Source organism: Sapajus apella, unplaced genomic scaffold (genome assembly GCF_009761245.1).
Source record: "Sapajus apella isolate SASKATOON/1434 unplaced genomic scaffold, GSC_monkey_1.0 scaffold30, whole genome shotgun sequence".
Classification (NCBI taxonomy): Eukaryota; Metazoa; Chordata; class Mammalia; order Primates; family Cebidae; genus Sapajus; species Sapajus apella.
Genome location: NW_022436970.1, coordinates 13256414 through 13277459, shown reverse-complemented (window position 1 = coordinate 13277459; position 21046 = coordinate 13256414). Strand labels below are relative to the sequence as shown.

General features: G+C 35.3%; 1 long non-coding RNA gene across 1 annotated transcript; it reads left to right on the top strand.

The window, feature by feature from the left end:
- Window positions 1-852: 852 nt before the first annotated feature.
- On the top strand, window positions 853-17985 carry LOC116561781. The gene is made up of 2 exons (XR_004273602.1): window positions 853-923; window positions 17893-17985. It is a non-coding gene; the product is annotated as an uncharacterized LOC116561781 (long non-coding RNA).
- The last annotated feature ends 3061 nt before the right edge of the window (window positions 17986-21046 follow it).

Genomic DNA, 21046 nt, shown 5'->3' with positions numbered 1-21046 from the left:
GCCTGTAATCCCAGCTACTCAGGAGGCTGAGGCAGGAGAATTGCCTGAACCCAGGAGGCGGTGGTTGCGGTGAGCCAAGATCGTGCCATTGCACTCCAGCCTGGGTAACAAGAGTGAAACTCCGTCTCAAAAAAAAAAAAAAAGAAAGAAACTAACTCAGAACCGCGTACTTCACGGACTCTAAACAATTTGCTCCTGAATGACGACTGGTTAAACAATAAAATGAAGGCAGAAATAAAGATGTTCTTCAAAACCAATGAGAAAAAAGACACAACGTACCAGAATCTCTGGGACACATTTAAAGCAATGTCTAGAGGAAAATTTATAGCAATAACTGCCCACATGAGAATCGAGGAAAGATCTAAAATCGACACCCTATCATCAAAATGGAAAGAGCTAGAGGAGCAAGATCAAACAAATTCAAAAGCTAGCAGAAGACAAGAAATAACTAAGATCGGGGCAGAACTGAAGGAGACAGAGACATAAAAAAAACCTTAAAAAATTAATAAATCCAGGAGCTTGTTTTTTGAAAAGATCAACAAAATAGACCACTAGCCAGATTAATAAAAAAGAAAAGAGAGAAGAATCAAATAGATGCAACAAAAAATGATAAAGGTGGTATCACCACTGATTCCACAGAAATACAAACTACCATCAGAGATTACTACGAACAACTATGCACATAAATCAGTAAATCTGGAAGAAATGGATAAACTCCTGGACACTTACACCCTCCCAAGACTAAACCAGGCCAAAGTTAAATTCCTGAATGGACCAATAACAACGTCTGAAACTTAGGCATCAGGCCACCTGACTTCTAATAGAGGCCTAGGATGTAACATCACACATCTGCAACCATCTGATCTTTGACAAACCTGACAAAAACAAGCAATGAGGAAAAGATTTCCTGTTTAACAAATTATGTTGGGAAAATTGGAGGGTTGGACCCAGGTCCCACCTAAAGAAGCTGTCTGGCCATGACTGCCACAGCTACTGTGCTGTGCTGTGGGGAACAGCCCAGTATAACCCATCCAGCCTCCCTAGCACTGGCAGGCAAACACTGCTGACTAGAGCTGCAGTAATGTCAGTTACCCCTCATACCAGGAACTCAGTTATCTTAAGCAGACTCCTGGCTGTTGTGCTGGCGGGTGGGGATTTCAAGCCAGGGGGCCTTAAATTGCAAGATTCCATGGGAGTGGGACCTACTGCATGAGGTTGCCTGGCTCCCTGGCTTCAGACTCCTTTCAACAGGAGTGGATGGCTTTCTTGCCACCCTGGAGTTCCGGGAAGAGAATGTGAAAACTCCTGCAACTCAGTGTCTGTCCCAACGGATCCAACCTGTGCAGCTGCCATGGGTCAGCCCAGTGTTGTGCTTGGGACACAAGTCCCTGGTGGTGTAGGCACACAAGGAAATCTTCTGATCTACAGATTGTAAAAACCCATGGAAAAAGTGTAGAACCCCAGGTGGATAGCATGGTCCCTTACTGCCTCCCTTGGCTGGGGGAGGGAGGCCCCTTTGCCCTGTGTAGCTCCCAGGTGAAGCATCAGTCCACTCTGCATTTTCTTGTTCTACATGGTTCACCCCAACCGCTTAGTCAGTTTCCAATGAGAAAATCTGGGTATCTCAGCTGGAAATGCCTTTTGTGTCATCTCATTGGGAGCTGCAGACCAGAGCTGTTTCTACTCAGCCACCTTGCCCCACCACCCCGCCGAGAACAACTCTTAATAAAATATTTTAAAAATTAGTATGACAATATTAAAAGGATACTTTATCTGACAAAGAAGGAAACTGAGGAGGAACTCAGCTTTTGAATCTACTTTTCAAATACAATTAAAGCAAAGAACGTGAGAAATTATGAAGTCATTTTATGCCCAAAGTTATAAAGAAGAAAACTATATCAGGGACCAAGAAGGCCACAATAAATTCTCTCCAACAACCAAGATGCTTAATTAGGATCCCAGTGGTTAAGCCTTAGGGTTAAGAGATTACTTGAAATATGTCAGCAAGGACAGAAGCAAGTCAGTGTAACATCTGAAGAAAAAATAGCTGATAATTTTCCAAGACTGATGAAAAATATTAAGGCAGAAATTTAAAGCAAAATCTACAAAAAGGAACACAAATTCAAAGAAAACCTCAACTCGGCATATCTCAGCCAAATTGCAAAAAAAAATGCAAAAAGTAACAAAAAGAAAATCATAAATGCAGACAGGATAAAGAAAGATTAACTTTAGCAGAATAACAATATCTTTGAGCACATATCTCAAGAGAAACAGTGGGTATCAAGAAATAATGGAATGATATCTTTAAAGTAGAATAGAAAATGACTGCTAGCTCAGAATTCTGTAGCCAGGAAAATCTTCTTTAACGATGAAAGTGAGTGTCATGAAGACAAGGGCAGCTATCTAAGCAGCACATCACTACTTGCATAAAAGCAGCTAGAGCATGCTCATCAGAAAACACTACAGACAAAGGACCACTGGTATGGTTGTCGTCCTCATTTTCCTAGCACACTGAGAGGGAACATTCAACATCTAATGGAGCAGGCGTCGGAGTCTAGGAGTATTGTCCCAGTTTGGATTGGGGACTCTGCATTGCATGATTCGGAAAGTATTGATCCTTCCTGGCCAGGATTCAACAAGAACATGATAGGACAGAACTTACGATAGTGGCTCCATTGTCATAGCTCAATTTTCATATGTAGGGCTAAACACAATCCCTGACTGGCTATCCATGGAGTCTAGGATGTCCAAACCTTGTGGTTGCAACTCTGTTATGTAAAATCATCAGCATTCATGGTTCATAAAGCACCCTGGCTAGATAGGGAGGTTTGAGTCTAAGCCTAAGTTTGACCAAAGTTGGGGCCTTCACACTGAACCTTAAACAGTTTCTGTGGAGCTTCACAGAAACTAACAGCTTTGCTGGGAGCCCATTCGACATAGCATGATAATTGGAAGAAACAACACCTACCTCTCAGTGAAATGAATATATTTGTGGAAAAAATTACTTGTAAGAATATTCCAGCAAAACTACAGTAAAGATAAGAACACATGTACAGATAGAGGAGAATAACACACACCAGGGCCTACTGGAGGGTGGAAGAGGATCAGGAAAAATAACTAATGGATATGAGGCTTAATACTTTGGTGATGAAACAATTTGTATAACCAACCCCTGTCACATATTTGCCTATGTTACAAAGCTGCACATCCTGTACATGTACCCCTGAACTTAAAATAAAAATTTAAAAACCTGCAATAAAGGTAAAATGAAAGGAATAGAAGGGAAATTATTCTAGATAGAAGTGGGGAGATATAGAAATAAATAAAGAAAAAATTGTAACAGTAAAAACTTGTGTTACTACAATTAATTCTAAAATATATAAAAACAGTAATGTCGTGTGGGGCTATAAATAAACATAAAATTAAAATATTCAACTATAATTCCAAGTAAATAAGGAGTGAGATGCACTTGTAATAATAAGTTTCTTTAGAAGCATAGATCTATAAATTAACCAGGAAGTCATAAACATCTTAAAGGGTTTGTAATTAATCACTGATACATGTTGTAATGTATAGCCTTATGATTAAAGGAAATAATGAGGTATGACTAACAAAGAAATAGATGTAAATAGTAGATAAATAAAATAATCCATGCAAAAGATGGTATAAAAGGTGAGAAAAGAAATATTAAAAAGTGAGAAGAAATAGGTAATAGACAAGAAGCAAATATGCATTTACCTTATTGTTTCTAAAATACAAAAGTTACCAGACTATCTTAATAAATAAAACTCAGCTATATACTTATTATAAAAGACTCATATAGAAAAGTGGTTGAGGAAGATTAAAAATATGGAAAGTAAAATGATAGAAAACATTCATAAAAATAAAATTGACATGCTTTATGAATATCAACATTAGATTATAAGGTAAAAAGCATTAAGAGACAAACAGATATATTTTAATAACATGTTCTATTTGCCCACAATAAATAGCAATTTTTAATGTGTATATACATAATGATATGACACAAAAAGTTACCAAGCGAGAATAAAGGACCTAAAAATGCAAATAGAATACTCTCAATTATAATGGAAGATTTTTAACATTTCTCTCTCTTTCACTAACAGATAAAAGAAAAACAATGATAATTAGCACATTTGTAAAAGATTTGTAAAACATAATTAACAATATGAATGCATGGGTCTTTAGAGCATTGAACCCAACAACTGAAGAACACACAGTTTTCTTTTCCAAGTTCAGATGGAATGTTTATAACAATTGATCCTATGTTAGACCCTCAAGGAAGTCAGTGCATTTCCCAGGACTGCAATTATACCCAGTAATTTTTCTTCCTGCCATGAAATTAAGCCAGAAATCAATTTAAAACAAAACAAAAGATTAAAATATATATTTGGAAATTAAGCAACACATGCATCAAGAAGAAAATGGATTCAAAATGAGAAAGTGCATTGAAACCGATTGACAATGAAAATCCAGTATGTGAAAATGTGTGAGAAGCAGCTGCTTAGAAGCACACACACACACACACACACACACACACAATATTAAAAAGGATAGTCTGAAAATCAGTGGCCTGAAATTATCTTTCTAGAACTAGATATATAATGGAAAATTAGTAGAGATAACTGAAGAATAAAATAACAGCAGAAATTATTTGTATAAAATATACAGTAAAGAGAATCAATGGAACCTAAAGTTATTACTTTAAATAGACCAATATAATTGATAAAACATTGGGAACATTATTTTACAAGATACCAAAAAGGAAAAGGAGAATACCAAACATCAGGGAAAAAATTAGAATAACAACATACAGTCTACAAACACAGTTTGAAAAATAAATTTTAACAAATAATTTCTGGAATAAATGGCCTTGACTCTTCCATAGAAAACAATGAAGAGACATTTTGCAGATTGCTACATGATGCCAGTGTAACTTTTACACCAAAACTTGACACAAATGTCAGTAGAATGAAAAATAAAAATCCCAGATCAATGTCATCACGAACATGGATAAGATCTTCACAAAATATTAGCAGAGCTTTCTGTGATTTTATATAACCACAAAGGTGAGTATATTAGAGAAATTCATGGTTGTTCAATATTTAGGAAGCATTTAATGCATATCATTATATCAACAAATCAAAGTCTTTATTAGCAGATAAAAAATAAAATTGAAGTCTTTTGTAATAATAAAAAACTCAGCAGAGTGCAATAGAAAATAAAATTCTTAATCTACTAAACGATAGCCACGGAAAACCTGGTGAAAAATCTTACTTGACCACAAAATATTGAAAGGACAAAGATATGATATTACTACTTCTAGATGGCAATGTGCTGGTGGCCCTAGAAGTTTCATTGAGTAGGAAAAAATGTTTTGAGTATTGGAGACAAAAAGCAAATTTCTCATTGAAAGGAAACATGACAGTGCATTTAAAATATGCAACAAACTCCATAAATGAATTATTCAAATCACCACAGACAAATTGGTTGTATACACCAACCAGAAAGTGTTAGAAATAGAATCTTTAAAAATTCAAAATTTACAAGAACATCAAAACAGGCAAATATTTGGTAATATTTTTAGTAAGCAACCTCCAAGAATTCTGCACAGAAAAATATAAAACATTAAAATTATATAGGAGATAAATGTATTTATGAATAGAACATTCAATATTATGAAAAGTATTTTTTTCTTAATAAATCTATAGATTCAGTACAACCAATGCCAGAATTCTCTGCCATAGTTTTGAACTAAGTTTTCCTTACTTTTCAACAAGTGTCCAGTGAAATTTTTATTTTACAGAGCTCGAATACAGAGATGTGAATATATGGTGAAAATGACATCTAGCTATATGTTATTTGAAAAATCATATATTAATGGAAAATATTTTAAGGAAAAGAAAGGGAAAAAATTCCATGTGTTATTTAAAGGAAACACAAAGCAATCTGATACAGAGTTTTGTTTTAAGTCAACCATGGATACACCATACAATTGCAAACAGAGAGAGAAAAAGAGGGTGGGGTGATTGAGAGAGACAGAGAAAGAGAAAAATACAATTAGAATATGTCGGGTTATAATTAAAATATATATTTAATAATAAAACCTTATGTGGAAAATTATAAAATACTATTGAAGGAGATGAAAGAAGTTCTGAACTAATGAACATGTATGCCATGTTCTAAGATGAGCTGAATTAATAAAAATTCCAGCTTCCTAAAATCAATATATGCAAGAGCATATTAGTACGTGAATTTACCTGAGTTATTTTGACTTGGGTGACAGTATAAAACTTAGCAGATAAAAGCCTGAGTATGAAACAAAACTATTATACCCATAATATGCATATTTTACAAAAGGAAAGAAAAAATTCTTGTATGTGATTACTGAAACCCTCAAATAGAAAAAGTTGGCAAAAATGATCAAATCTTGGAGATTGGTAGGAAAATTTCTCTGGGAAGAGCTGAGGTAGTGGCCTGTGGAATCCTCTCTCACCCTCCCTACTAAAAAGAGCTATATAAGTATTCTAACACTTGGAAGGTATGGACACACTCTTCCTGCGTTTCTTCCTGGAAAATCTTTTCCATTAGTATATGATTTTTCAAATAGTTGCAGTGAGCCAAGATCAAACCATCATATTTCAGGCTGAGTGACAGAACAAGACTCCATCTCAAAGAACAAAAAAAGATAAAAAAAGAAAAGAGAAACGGCTACCATACATTTGAATTACAGAGAGCCCCTAACTTTTACTGCAAATGACAGCAGCACAAGGTAGAGAACTAAAAGCTAAAGAATGTGTATATGATGGGGGTGGGAAAAGGTCACAGAGAAAGAGAAAGAGAAAGAGAGAGACAGAGACAGAGATAGAAAGGGAGAGAGGGAGAGGGAAAGGAAGGACAGAGGGAGAGGGAAAGAAAGAGAGAGAGGTCAAGACAGTCTTATCTTTTTGCTGCATTAAAAGTGTAGGAAACAGAGTATGAGAGAGTAACTTACTTTTACATAGTGTAGTTAAACTGTAATGAAACTAACATTAATTGCCAAGAAAATGATGTGTTTGAGAATGTAAATGCATCAAAGGCTGTATTTGATTCAAAGAGTGCATGAGAAAGGGAACATAGATAAAAGCTGATTTTGAATGTGTATAGATTGGGGTGGAATCAAAATCTGAAAATCAATATAAGCCTTAAGAAACTTGTACAGGCATGTTGACAGCTTTATTATTCAAAATGGCCAAAAAGTGGGGAAAACCCATTAATGTATTAAAATCAACATGGTACACCCATTTGATGGAATATTACTCAGTAATAATACATAATGAAGTATTGACACATGCTACAACATGGATGCACATTGAAATAATTTGCTATGTTAAAAAAAACAAAACACATAAAAAACCACATATTTTACAACTTTGTTTATGTAAAATTTTCAGAATAGGCAAATCTATAGAGACAGCAAGTAATTTAGTAATTGCCAGGGTTTGGGACAGAGAGAAATGAGGACTGACTATGAATGGGCACAGGTTATTTGGAAGGAGGTGATGAAAATATTCTAAAGCAAATATTGGTGATGATTGCACAAGTCTATGAATACACCAAAAACCATTCAATTATACACCTTAAACGGGTGAATTTTATGGTGTTTGAAATAATCCCAATTAAGCTATTATAAAAAATAATGTAAGAAGAATTTAAAAGACACTTGCTATACATGCCAAATAGAAGATTCAAGGAAAAATGCACAAGCTACATGACTTGAGAGTTACACCAACACTGGCCATGAAAACTGAAGACCTACACTTCTATTTCTAGCAATGGCAGTGTGGGTCATTTGGATGAACCCACAAATAAAAACAAATTTTTGAATTGATGGGAATGTTTCAAAAAATCAAGTTCTTAACGTTATTAAAGAATTGACAAAATACTAAGAACCATTAAGCTAAGAAAGAAAACAAAAATATAATGAAGAATTAGAGTCCAGATTGTGATGTGAGGTGACAGGAGCTGAAACTACTTTTTCTCTAGAGGAATGGCTAATCCCAACAAACCTGGGTTTAGCATTTAGTTTTTCTGTGGAAAGAATGGTAAACAGGCTAAAAGGAAAAAGTCTGATAATGTCAGCTGTTAGGAGATAGAGAAACAAGAACGTGTCTGGTGAAAGTGAAAATCAGTAAAGTCATTTTGCAAAATAATTGTTGAGTAATTAAAGACTTTCAGATATACAGAACAACATAGATGAATCACTAATAGATGCAATTTTGGGATAAAGAAACAAACAGAAAAATGGGTACATCTATAATTAAAATATTCAAAAGAGTGCAACGTTATTTAGTGTTATATACCTAGTTGTGAAACAATTTTTAAAAGAGGAATCAACAAAAATGTATTTAAACAATTTAGGATAGGGTTACATCTGTAATAGAAGAATTTAGCCACATTCAAACTGATTCACATGGCGAACCATTGATATTTGCTATTTAATAATTAGCAATATGCATAACCTAAGGCACACATTACTTGTATTAATGTATGTCTAGCTATATATTGTGATTTACATTACAAATGAATAAATAAATAAAATGATGAGACTCATTGTCTAAAGTACCTGCCAAATTTCTTGGGTCTTGCAACCACCTTGCCTCTCCACTGCATGTGCACTGGAACAGTTGATTCAGCTCTGGGCTTTTATCTCATGCTAATCCACATGGGGTTGGAAGTCACTTGTGTTAACACCAGACACACATTTAATAGGGAAGGGCATTAACTCTGATCAATAAAATGAGAGGTATTACTTTGTATTCCACCTTTGCCTTCTTATTCTGGTGTTTTAAGCTCTTACTTGGATTCTCTGATCTGTATTAGCACCCCCATACTTATTTTTCAAAATATGAAAAATAAATTTCATATATTTGTATACACAAGAAACAAAAATGTAAAAGCAATTCATCAACTCCCCCTAAAAATCTTAAAGAATCTGTATGAAGTTAACTGCTTAGGTTTAGATAAGTTTCTTTACTGATTTATATGTCCAACTATAATGTATGATTTTATTACCTTAAATATTTCTCCTTTAGTATAAGACACACTGAAACAATGTCAATTATATGTTGACATGAAAAATATCCAGATATAATTTATGCATTATTTGTCAACTAACCCTTCTTTGGTCAAGAAAGGGTGAATTATTTGTTTTGGCAAAATTACTGTAAATGTTTATAAAATTTTGTAGTAAAACCTAACAAGCACATATGTGTTAAACTTAAATGTACCAGGTTCCTGACTTTAATGTGCATTATACCCATCTTATAGTGACACTTAACATGTTGATTATATCACTCTAGAATATTTGAATTTATACTCATGTGTAAATAAATCATCAAAGTCATCAGGAAACTTACCAAGCATAATTTGAGAATTTGTTAAAACCAAACTTTATTCACTACCTTTATTCCAATTATAAATGGTTGAATTCATATCATAGAAGTCATTGTGAGAACACGCTCAGTTGTACAGGAATAGAGCCTCATGGTCACTAACTTGAACCAAAAGATTCAAGAGTAAATAAAATGCTGAAATGTAGTATTTAGTTAAATTATATAGTTTTGTTTTCAAAGCATTGTATTATTCAAAGAAAGAATAGATTATCTTACAGAAAATTGTAGGTGACATTCTAGATTAAGTTATAATCACATAAATATTCCATCATGGTCAATAAAAGGTAATGTTCAATGCTCATCAGCAAAATATTTTTTACAAAAACAATCTGATTAGTCAGAACTGATGACCTAATGAGTCGGTGCTCAGAGCAATTATAGTCCTGTTCTTGATGGATGTCCTAATGATCCAAGGTTATGCTAAAATTACATTGTAAGAAAACACAACAGGAAATTCCACTGTGCTTTCAGTGGATTAAAATGACAGGCAAAATTGCTTTATCTGTAGATATTTGCCTTGGAATATAAGGCTCTATCCTTAATGTGTTTGTATAATATAATAATGTATATAAAATGTAGGGCTACTTACTAGAATTAGAGACAGACTACCAATTGGTAGTACGATCATAAATACTTTAAGGTTCTCTTATTTCATCTGAAAATTGAGTTAGCAAATTTAAATCTTGCCTCTCTTTTCACAGGTTAACAGTCAACAAGTGCTTGACCCAAATGTATAAATACACAGCATGGAAATGTTAAGGCATTTATTTTAATTGTTAGACAATTCACCCTTAGAGGTTATTCTTTATGTTTAGTTAAAATATAGTCACAATTTTAAATTTATAGATTTTGTTCTATTTGACAACATGAGCAAAATGCATTTTTCATGCACATGAGTTCCCTGTTATCTTTTGAAATTACTCTCATGTATGATACAACTCCAATTAATTTGTTATTTTGTCTTACCTTCATTTTTATCTCCATTATAATCACTCAATGAACTTCAATTTGCTAATATTGAGTTTACTATTTTTTACTATTCCTATATTAATCTTTTCCTACCTTTCTGTGTAGAAAATGCAGAGAGCTTGACACTTTATGTAACCTATCCAGAGGGAAAGTCAGCTTTTGATTCCAAAGTTAAAGAAGCCCTATCAAAACTTAATTCTTCCCTAGAAATGTCACTTCTCTCAAACCTCCTCGACAGAATTTCTCATTATTTCAAGCATGACATTCACAAAAGCCGAGAGGAATAGCATTCTGTTGATTCAGAACTTCCAATTCCTTAGCACCCTCTTGATCTTATGACTCAAGTCAGCAAAATAAACCACTTCATTCCTTGTAGTGTTAATATCACACTCACTCCAAAATTGTTTGCTCACAATTTTAAAGTCTGGCTTTCAGTCACTCTCTATCTCTATCCTAGGTTTGCTGATGTTTAGAAGGTACGGTTGTCTAGGCACATCATTCATGCTCTAATTAACTCTACAAATACCTGGAACTTCTTAATCCCAAAGATTTTACCCTGCACTCAAATTTAATGATTTATACTCAAAACAGTACTCCAGATCATAAAAATCAAACACATCTGTGAGTAAGATACCTCAACTTACATGCTTTTAACCTATGCCAACAATTTCTGTCCACTGGGTTTTCTTGTGTTGTGTCTTCTCTATATAGCCGTCTGCCTTTCACCTTGACTTTTGCCTAATCTTTGGACATTTCAATTTATTTCCTAAACTCTAAGCATTTTCTTTCTTCTTTTACTTTTTTTCTCTAGACTATAATTAGTCATACTTAATTTTCTCCCATTACAAGTTTTTTTATTTTGTGCTATTTCAAAATATCAACAAAGCAAAACCATAGCTTTGATTGCAACACTAAGGAGTGCTATCACATAACATTTTTATACTATAAAAAGTATAAGTAGTATAGTTTATAAGTGTTATATATAAGGTTTATATATGTTATAAAGTTTTATGGTTTTAACTAGAGTGCAGATTTTATACTCAAAAAACTAAGAACTGCTAGAAAACAGTATACATCATGTCTAGCAATGGCAAAACAATTTCAAAGACTTCATATTCAGTTAGATTATCTACACTGCTGAACATCATTTAATTTTTCTTTTCTCAGTGCACTCAGAGAGCTGAGATATCAGGGCAGCTACCCACCCTGATATAAAAGATGCGTACCTCTAGGGAGAGAAGGAGACATGAGTGCTGATTCACATGGGGACAAACATGAGAAGAGAGACCGCCATTTAAGCAAGTAGAAATAATTCAGTAAATTTTTATTTATTTACTTATTTTTACCAAATTACCAAAAGTTAAATATAAGCAACAATGAGAGTACAGAACCCCAAAAGTTTCAGGCAAAAGTGAAGTTGGCCTCCACTCATGTACTCTTCTCTATGGATCATCACGGAGTATAGTCAGCCCTCTGTATTTGCCCATGCAGAACCTGTATATACAGAAGGCCAACTTTTCAATTATGGCTGAATCTGCAGATGCAGGAACCTGTTTTTATGCAGGGCCTACTAGGAGACATGAACATCCATAGATTTTGGCATGTGTCGGAGTCCTGGAGCCAACCCTCCATGGTTGAGAAACCAAGAGATGATTGTACTTACAGCAAAAGATTAGACAAAGGCTCTCTCTATATATCATAAAAGTTTGAAAAAAGAGTGAATATCATAATGAGAAAAATAAGATATCTTACATATACTCTTCTACTAATAGAAAATAGATCAAAAGTTTTAGTTTTGGTTAGGAAGAAAAAAAAAACTTTACCACTTCCAGGAACAAAAAAGAGAATGGGGAAGAAAAATATCTACCCCTGGGTAAGAAAAGGAATACCATATTGAATAGATACTATTAGAGATACCCTGCCACTGGGGGTGGCTCAAGAATACTAAAAAAAGTACCTCCTCTAAGATTTAGGACCTTCCTAAGCCAGAGGCTGAACCATGACAACAGATAGCCTCTTTGTGTTACCCTACCATACTAGCAAGCACTGAGAAACAAGCAAAAACAGTTTATTGCTAAAAAAGGAACAAGAGGTTAAAAAGAGACCCTCTCTTAGCTATAGGCTCAAAGGGATGGCTACGAGCCGAAGGCGAAGGTGACAGCAAGAAAAATTATGTGATATACAGATATCACTCTAAGAACAATATCATGCTAGAAGAACTTGAAGCTACTAGTTTATTGGAGGAAACCATCATAACAACATAACTAACTCACAGCCCAAGTCATGATTGAATTCAAATCTGTACCCCACACCTTTTAAAGACATAGCAGAAAAAAGACATGTCCATTTTCAAGCACAAATACACATAATATCTGACTATTTATAAAAATTTTCAGACAGATACAAATCAAGGAGGAAAACAGAAAGGAAAATCTACTATCAATCATAAAACAATCAAAAGGACCTGACTCAGACGTGATTCAGATGCTCAAGTATCAGCCAGGAAATTTAAAATAATGATGATGAATATGATAAAGGTAGTAGTAGAAGATGTGGAAAATGTGTATTGCATGTGAGGAATTTCACCAGAGAGGTGAAAATAAGTAAATAAAAATATTTGATTAAAAAAAATAAAATAGAATTGGAATATTTTTGACAGGCTCATCGGTAATCTTTTATTGTACTGAAAACGTTTAAGTCAATAACCACTTTTATTCTTATCTAAGACTAAAGCTATTGGCATAGGGTTTGGCATAAACTGTGAATTCAATAAATGCCTTTTAATAAATAGATTTACTATTTTTAAAATATTAATTGCAAGATTTCAAATAATATTTTAAAAACATGAATTAAGGAATAATTTGCATGCAATAAAGGTCAGGTATTTTAAAGATAAACATTAATTCTTTTTATGCAATTTACAGTGAAGCGCAAATATCACTTAAATCTAATTTTGGAACATTTCAATCATCCCACAAAAACCTTTCAAATTCATTTACCTACCCATCCATCTATCTATGCTTTTTTTTTTTTTTTTTTTTTTTGAGGGTGAGGGGGACGGAGTCTCACTCTATCACCAGGCTGGAGTGCAGTGGAGCTATCTTGGCTCACTGCAATCTTCGCCTCCCTGGTTCAAGCAATTCTCCTGCCTCAGTCTCCCGAGTAGCTGGGACTACAGGTGCATGCCACCACGCCCAGCTAATTTTTGTATTTTTAGTAGAGATGCGGTTTCACCATGTTGGCCAGGATGGTCTTGATGTCTTGACCTTGTGATCTGCCCCACCTTGGCCTCCCAAAGTGCTGGGATTACAGACATGAGCCATCACTCCTGGCCTCTATGCTTTAACAAAGCATATTTTATTCATTTTTCTTTTATTTATTTTTGTGCACATGTGATATAAAAGGTATTTGTTATCTCACTCTTATTGCCTTTTATTAAAAAATTTTTCTGTTGCTGTGTGTGTGTGTGTGTGTATAGATGGAATATAATTGAAAGGGTTAAGTCAAGAAACAAAGTATGCACACCTAAGTGTGCTGTGGAAGAGATTCACGCAGAATAACTTAAAGGACTGCTATCTGAGAAACAAGAGGTAGAAGAAAAGGTGAATCGAGGAAATAAAAGCTGAATCTATTTTTAGACTCTTTAGATCTAAAAATAGATTCAGTTTAGATCTTTATTGAGATCAGAAACTTTCACAGGCGTGTGTGTCAAGTATGATAAACTAAGCATAAGCATAACAAGTATTAAATCAATGAATAGTAGGTCTCGGCACCTAATCAATGTAGTCATTCACTTGTATTATTGTAGTCAAGGACATCACTTTCCTGAAAAGACGGACATCTCAACTTATTTTTTGGTGTGACAGATGGAGACAAGAGAGGGAAAAGCAAAGCACATTTATGGTCATGTTGACTCTGTAAACCAAAAACAGACATGCTCTGCTGGGGTGTGCTGCTCCACCAAGAGAAAACGTGTAGGCAGGGAAACGCTCATTTATAGTTTCTGACTGTTATCACACATTTATTCTAGTACAGAGGAGCTTTGGTTGCCAGAGGGTCAAATATCAATACATCTACTCATTTTCCGGAGTATACAATATTAAAAATCGAAAACTGGATCACAACATCTCAGCCTATACCTTGAGTAGAGAAAAAAGAAATAATATATGCAAATATTTGCCTCTGCCAGAGCAGTTTCACTGTATAGTAAATGACTTTCTCAGAATATCCCATAAACCCAGGTTAGTCCTCTTCTCGTTACTAACTGCATAAATTGGCAATAAAAATCCACACAATGCAGTCCTCAAATCTCATCTCTGAGAAATAAGATTCTTATGTCATCTGGTAAATAGTGAAGTAATCTAAATAAAAGCCTTCCAAAACACACATTAAAAACTATAGGCCAAAGTATACTTACAGCAATTTGAAATAAAACAAAGAAAACTTAAAGCATTAAAATTTTCGCAAAACATGGTGGCTAGCAAGATGGCCAAATAGGAACAGCTCCAGTCTACAGCTCCCAGCGAGATTAACACAGAAGGCGGGTGATTTCTGCATTTCCAATTGAGGCTCATCTCATAGGGGCTAGTTAGACAGTGGGTGCAGCCCATGGAGGGTAAGCCGAAGCAGGGTGGGGCTTTGCCTCACCCAGGAAGCACAGTGGGTCGGGGAATTCCCTCCCCTAGCCAAGGGAATCCTTGAGGGATTCTGCTCTGAGGAATGGTTAACTTCCACCTAGATATTACATTTTCCCACAGTTTTCACAGCGCACAGACCAGGAGATTCCCTGGGTGCCTATGCCCCCAGGACCCTGGGTGTCAACCACAGAACTGAGCAACCATTTTGACAGATACAGAGCTGGCTTGCTGCATTTTTTTTTTTTTTTTTTTTTTAAACCAAGTGGTGCCTGGAATGCCAACGAGACAGAACTTTCCACTCCCCTAGAAAGGGGGCTGAAGCCAGGGAGCTAAGTGGTCTAGAACAATGGATCCCACTCCCACAGAGCCCAGCAAGCTAAGATTCATTGGCTTGAAATTCTCTCTGCCCGCGCAAGTCTGAGGTCAACTCGGGACACTTGAGCTTGATGAGAGGAGGGGCATCCGCCATTACTGAGGCTTGGTGGGTCAATTTTCCCCTCACAGTGTAAACAAAGTCTCTGGGAAGTTCGAACTGGGCAGAGCTCACAACAGCTTGCCAAAACTTCTATAGCTAGACTGTCTCTACAGGTTACTCCTCACTGGGTAGGGCATCTCTGAAAGAGAGGCAGCAGTCCTAGTCAGGGTCTTATAGATAAAACTCCAGTCTTCCTGTGACAGACCACCTGGGGAAAAGGGCTGCTGTAGGCACAGCTTCAGCAGACTTAAATGTTCCTGCTGGCTGGCTCTGAAGAGAGCAGACAGACTGCCTCCTCAAGTAGGTCCCTGACCTCTGTGCCTCCTAATTGGCCCCTGATCCCTGACCCCTGTGACTCCCAGGAAGGTTCGACAGACACCTCATACAGGAGAGCTCCTGCTGGCATCTGATGGGTGCCTCTCTGGGACGAAGCTTCCAGAGGAAGGAACAGTCAGAAATCTTTGCTGTTCTGCAGCCTCCGCTGGTGATACCAAGGTAAACAGGGTCTGGAGTGGACCTCAAGCAAGCTCCAGCAAGCATGCAGCAGAGAAGCCTGACTATTAGAAGGAAAACTAACAAACAGAAAGCAATAGCATCAACATCAACAAAAAGGACTTCCACATAGAAACCCTATCTGAAGGTCACCAACATCAAAGACCAGAGGTGGATAAATTTAAAAAGATAAGGAGAAAAAACAGTGCAAAAAAGCTGAAAATACCAAAAACCAGAATGCCTCCTCTCCTCCAAAGGATCAAAACTCCTTAACAGCAAGGGAACAAAACTAGATGGAGAATGAGTTTGATGAATTTGGCTTAAAAGGTGGGTAAAAACAAACTCCTCCGAGCTAAAGGAGCATGTCTTAACCCAATGCAAGGAAGTTAAGAACCTTGCAAAAAGGTTAGAGGAATTGCTAACTAGAATAACCAGTTATTAATAGCCTACCAACCAAAAAAAGCCCTGGACCATATGGATTTACAGCCAAATTCTACCACAGCTAGAAAGAGGAGCAGATACCATTCCTTCTGAAACTATTCCAAACAATAGAAAATACAAAAGAGGGATTCCTCCCTACCTATTTTATGAGGCTAGCATAATTCTGATACCAAAACCCGGCAGAGACACACACAAAAAAAGAAAATTTCAGGCCAATATCCCTGATGAACATCAATGTGAAAATCCTTAATAAAATACTGGCAAACCAAATCCAGCTGCACATCAAAAAGCTTATCCACCACAATCAAGTCGGCTTCATCCCTCGCATGCAAGGCTGGTTTAACACAAGCAAATCAATAAAAATAATCCATCATATAAAGAGAAGCAATGACAAAAAATCACATGATTATCTCAATAGATGCAGAAAAGGCCTTTGATAAAATTCAACACCACTTCATGCTAAAAACTCTCAATAAACTATATATTGATGGCACATATCTCAAAATAATAAGAGCTATTTATGACAAATGCACAGCCAATATTATACTGAATGAGAAAGAGCTGGAAGCATTCCCTTTGAAAACCAGCACAAGACAAGGATGTTCTCTCTCATCACTCCTATTCAACGTAGCATTGGAAGTTCTGGCCAGGGCAATCAGGCAAGAGAAAGAAATAAAGGGTTTCAAATAGGAACAGAAGTAGGCAAATGTCTCTATTTTCAGATGACATGATTGTATATTTAGAAAATCCCATCGTGTCAGCCCAAAATTTTCTTAAGCTGATAAGCAACTTCAGCAAAGTCTCAGGATGCAAAATCAATGTGCAAATATCACAAGCATTCCTATACACCAGTAATATTCAAACAGAGAGCTAAATCATGAGTGAACACGCATTCACAATTGCTACAAAGAGAATAAAATACATAGAAATACAACTTACAAAGTATGTGAAGGACCTCTTCAAGGAGAACTATAAACCACTGCTCAAGGAAATAAGAGAGGGTACAAACAAATGGAAAAACATTCCATGCTATGGATAGGAAGAATCAATGTCATGAAAATGGCCATACTGCCCAAAGTAATTTATAGATTCAATGCTATCCCCATCAGCTACCATTGACTTTCTTCACAGAATTAGAAAAAAACTACTTTAAATTTCATATGGAACTAAAGAAGAGCACATATAGCCAAGACAATTCTAAGAAAAAAGAAGAAAGCTGGAGGCATAACACTACCTGACTTCAAGCTGTACTACAAGGCTACAGTAATCAAAACAGCATAGTACTAGTACCAAAACAGAGGTATAGACCAATGGAACAGAACAAAGGCCTCAGGAATAATGCTACACATCTATAACCATCTGATCTTTGACAAACCTGACAAAAACAAGCAATCAGGAAATGATTCCCTATTTAATAAATGAGGTTGGCAAAACTGGCCAGCAATAGGCAGAAAACTGAAATTGGACCCCTTCCTAACATGTTACACAAAAATTAATTCAAATGGATTAAAGACTTTAACTTAAGACTTAAAATCATACAAACTTAGAAGAAAATCTAGGCAATACCATTGAGCACATAGGCATGGGCAAAGACTTCTTGACAAAAATATCAAAAGCAATGGCAACAAAAGCCTAAATTAACAAATGGGATCTAATGAACTAAAGAGCTTCTGCACAGCAAAAGAAACTATCATCACAGTGGCAACTACAGAATAGGAGAAAGTTTTTGTAGTGTATCCATCTGACAAAGGGCTAGTATTCAGAAACTACAAGGAACTTAAACAAAAAAACAAACAACACCATCAAAAAGTAGGCGAAGAATATGAACAGACAACTTCCCAAAAGACGACATTTATGTGGCCAAAAAACATATGAAAATAAGCTCATCATCACTGGTAATAAGAGAAATGCAAATCAAAACCAAAATGGGAAACCATTTTATGCCAGTTAGAATGACCATCATTAAAAAGTCAGGAAACAACAGATGCTGGAGAGGATTTGGAGAAACAGGAAGACTTTTACACTGTTGATGAGAGTGTAAATTAGTTCAACCATTGTGGAAGATAATGTGGCAATTATCCCAGAATCTAGAACCAGAAATACCATTTGACCCAGCAATCCTATTACTTGGTATATACCCAGAGGATTATAAATCATAATACTGGAAAGACACATGCACATGTATGTTTATTGCAGCACTGTTCACAATAGCAAAGACTTGGAACCAACCCAAATGCCCGTCAATGATAGACTGCACAAAGAAAATGTGGCACATAAACAACATGGAATACTAGGGAGCCATAAAGAAGGATGAGTTCATGTCATGTGTTTCCAGATAACATGATTGTATATTTAGAAAACCCCATTTTCTCAGCCCAAAATTTCCTTAATCTGATAAGCAACTTCAGCAAGGATGAACATGGAAACTATTATTCTCAACAAACTAACATAGGAACAGAAAACCAAAGACTACATGTTCTCACTCATAAGCAAGAGTTAAACGGTGAGAACAGGTGGACATGAGGGGCGGGGGAACATCATACACCAGGGCATGTGGGTGGTGAAGGGCTAGGAGAGGGATAGTATCAGGAGAAATACCTAATGTATGACAGGTTGATGGATGCAGCAAACCACCATGACACGTGTATACCAATGTAACAAACCTACACATTCTGCACATGTATCCCAGAACTAAAAGTAGAATTTAAAAAATTTTGCAAAACACAAAAAAATTAAAAATAGCATTAAAGATAAAGAAGTGCATCTTCTTTAAAAAATGAATAAATTCTGTGCAGTACTTATAGGAGTATTAAAGAAAATGAAAAGTAGTTTTATATTATATGTGCCTCAATATTGAGAATAATAGAAAACATTTGAAAGTAAAATAAGGCTATTAAGAAATAATGTAGGAAAAATTAAAATGTATGACCAAATAAACATTTTTAGTAGAAAATATGTCTAATACAAAGTAATCAAATTCTCTCACCTAGTAGAATATCACTTTTCTCCCCTGCAATCTGCAGGGGGAGTATAAAACAAATAGAAGCAATATTCACTCAGAGACAAATGAAAAGATGAGCAAACAATCAAAATCCATCCAACAGTTGAGAGGGAACACATGACATAAAATTAGGTGCAAATATCAACAGATGAGAAAATGGACATCAAAGGAGAAGGAGACACCGTAGCACACAGATCATCCTTTTGTATTTTGCAACATGCCTCACAAAAACTGTGAAATACCCATAGAAATTAAATATAAAGTGTCATTGAAAAGCAAGAGATGTACATTGGGGGAAAGACAGTCTCTTCAGTAAATGCTACTGGATATTCATAGGCAGAAGGATGAAACTAGAACCTATCACTCACCAAACACAAAAATCAAATCAAAATGAATTATACGCTTAAGTGTAAGACCTGAAATTACTAGAAGAAAACAATGAAAAAATCCTTTAGAGAATTAGTCTGGGCAAAGATTTTTTTTCAGTAAGACTTGAAAAGCACAGACAACAGCAGCAAAAAATGACAAATGGAATAATATTAAGCTAAAAAGCTGCACTGCAAAGGAAACTATCAACAAAGTAAAGAAAATATTTGCAAACTGCCTATCTAATGAGAGATTAATAACCAGCATATATAAGGAACTTGAACAACTCAATACCAAAAACAAAACCCACAAATAGTCCAATTTAAAAATGACCTAACTAGACATTTCTCGAAAGAATGCATACAAATAGACAATACATACATGAAAAAATGTTCAACATCACTAACAATCAGGAAAATGCAAATCAAAACCACAATGAGGTATTATGTTCTACTGGTTAAAATGGCTACTACAAAAAGGTGAAAAGATAAATGTGAGCAAAGATGTGGGAAAAAATGAACCCATTTACACTGTTAATGGGAAAGTAAATTAGCACAGACATTATAGAAACATTATGGAGGTTCCTCAATAAACTAAAAATAAAACTACCATATGATCCAGCAATCCCACTACTGGATATATATAAATATATTGAAAAGAAGGAAATCAGTATACTGAAGAGACATCTGCACTTTCACATTTACTGCAGCACTATTTACAATAGCCAAGATATGAAATCAACCTAAATGTTCATCAATAAATAAATGGATAAACATGAATATAAAGAAACATACAATGGAATCTTATTCAAACATAAAAAAACATAATTCTGTCATTTGTAGCAACATGGAAGAGCCTGGAGGATGTTATGTTAAGTGAAATAAGCGAAGCACAGAAAGACAATTGTATGCTTGCGCTTGTAAATGGGAGTCTGAAAAAAAGATCTCATGGAGGAATTGAGTAGAAAGATGGGTACCACATGTTGGGAAGGGTAGTGGGGAGAAAAAGATAGAATAACGGGTAGAAAAATATAATTATATAAGATTGAACAAGTTCTAGTGTTAGATAAAACACTGTTGGGTGACTAGAAAGTAATGCCAACACCCACTATTACATTTGCACAAACCTAACTTCAAGAGAGAATTCTGAATCTTTTGAACATACACAAAAAATGATGAGATCAATTCTTTCCAAAAGAATTAACCACTAA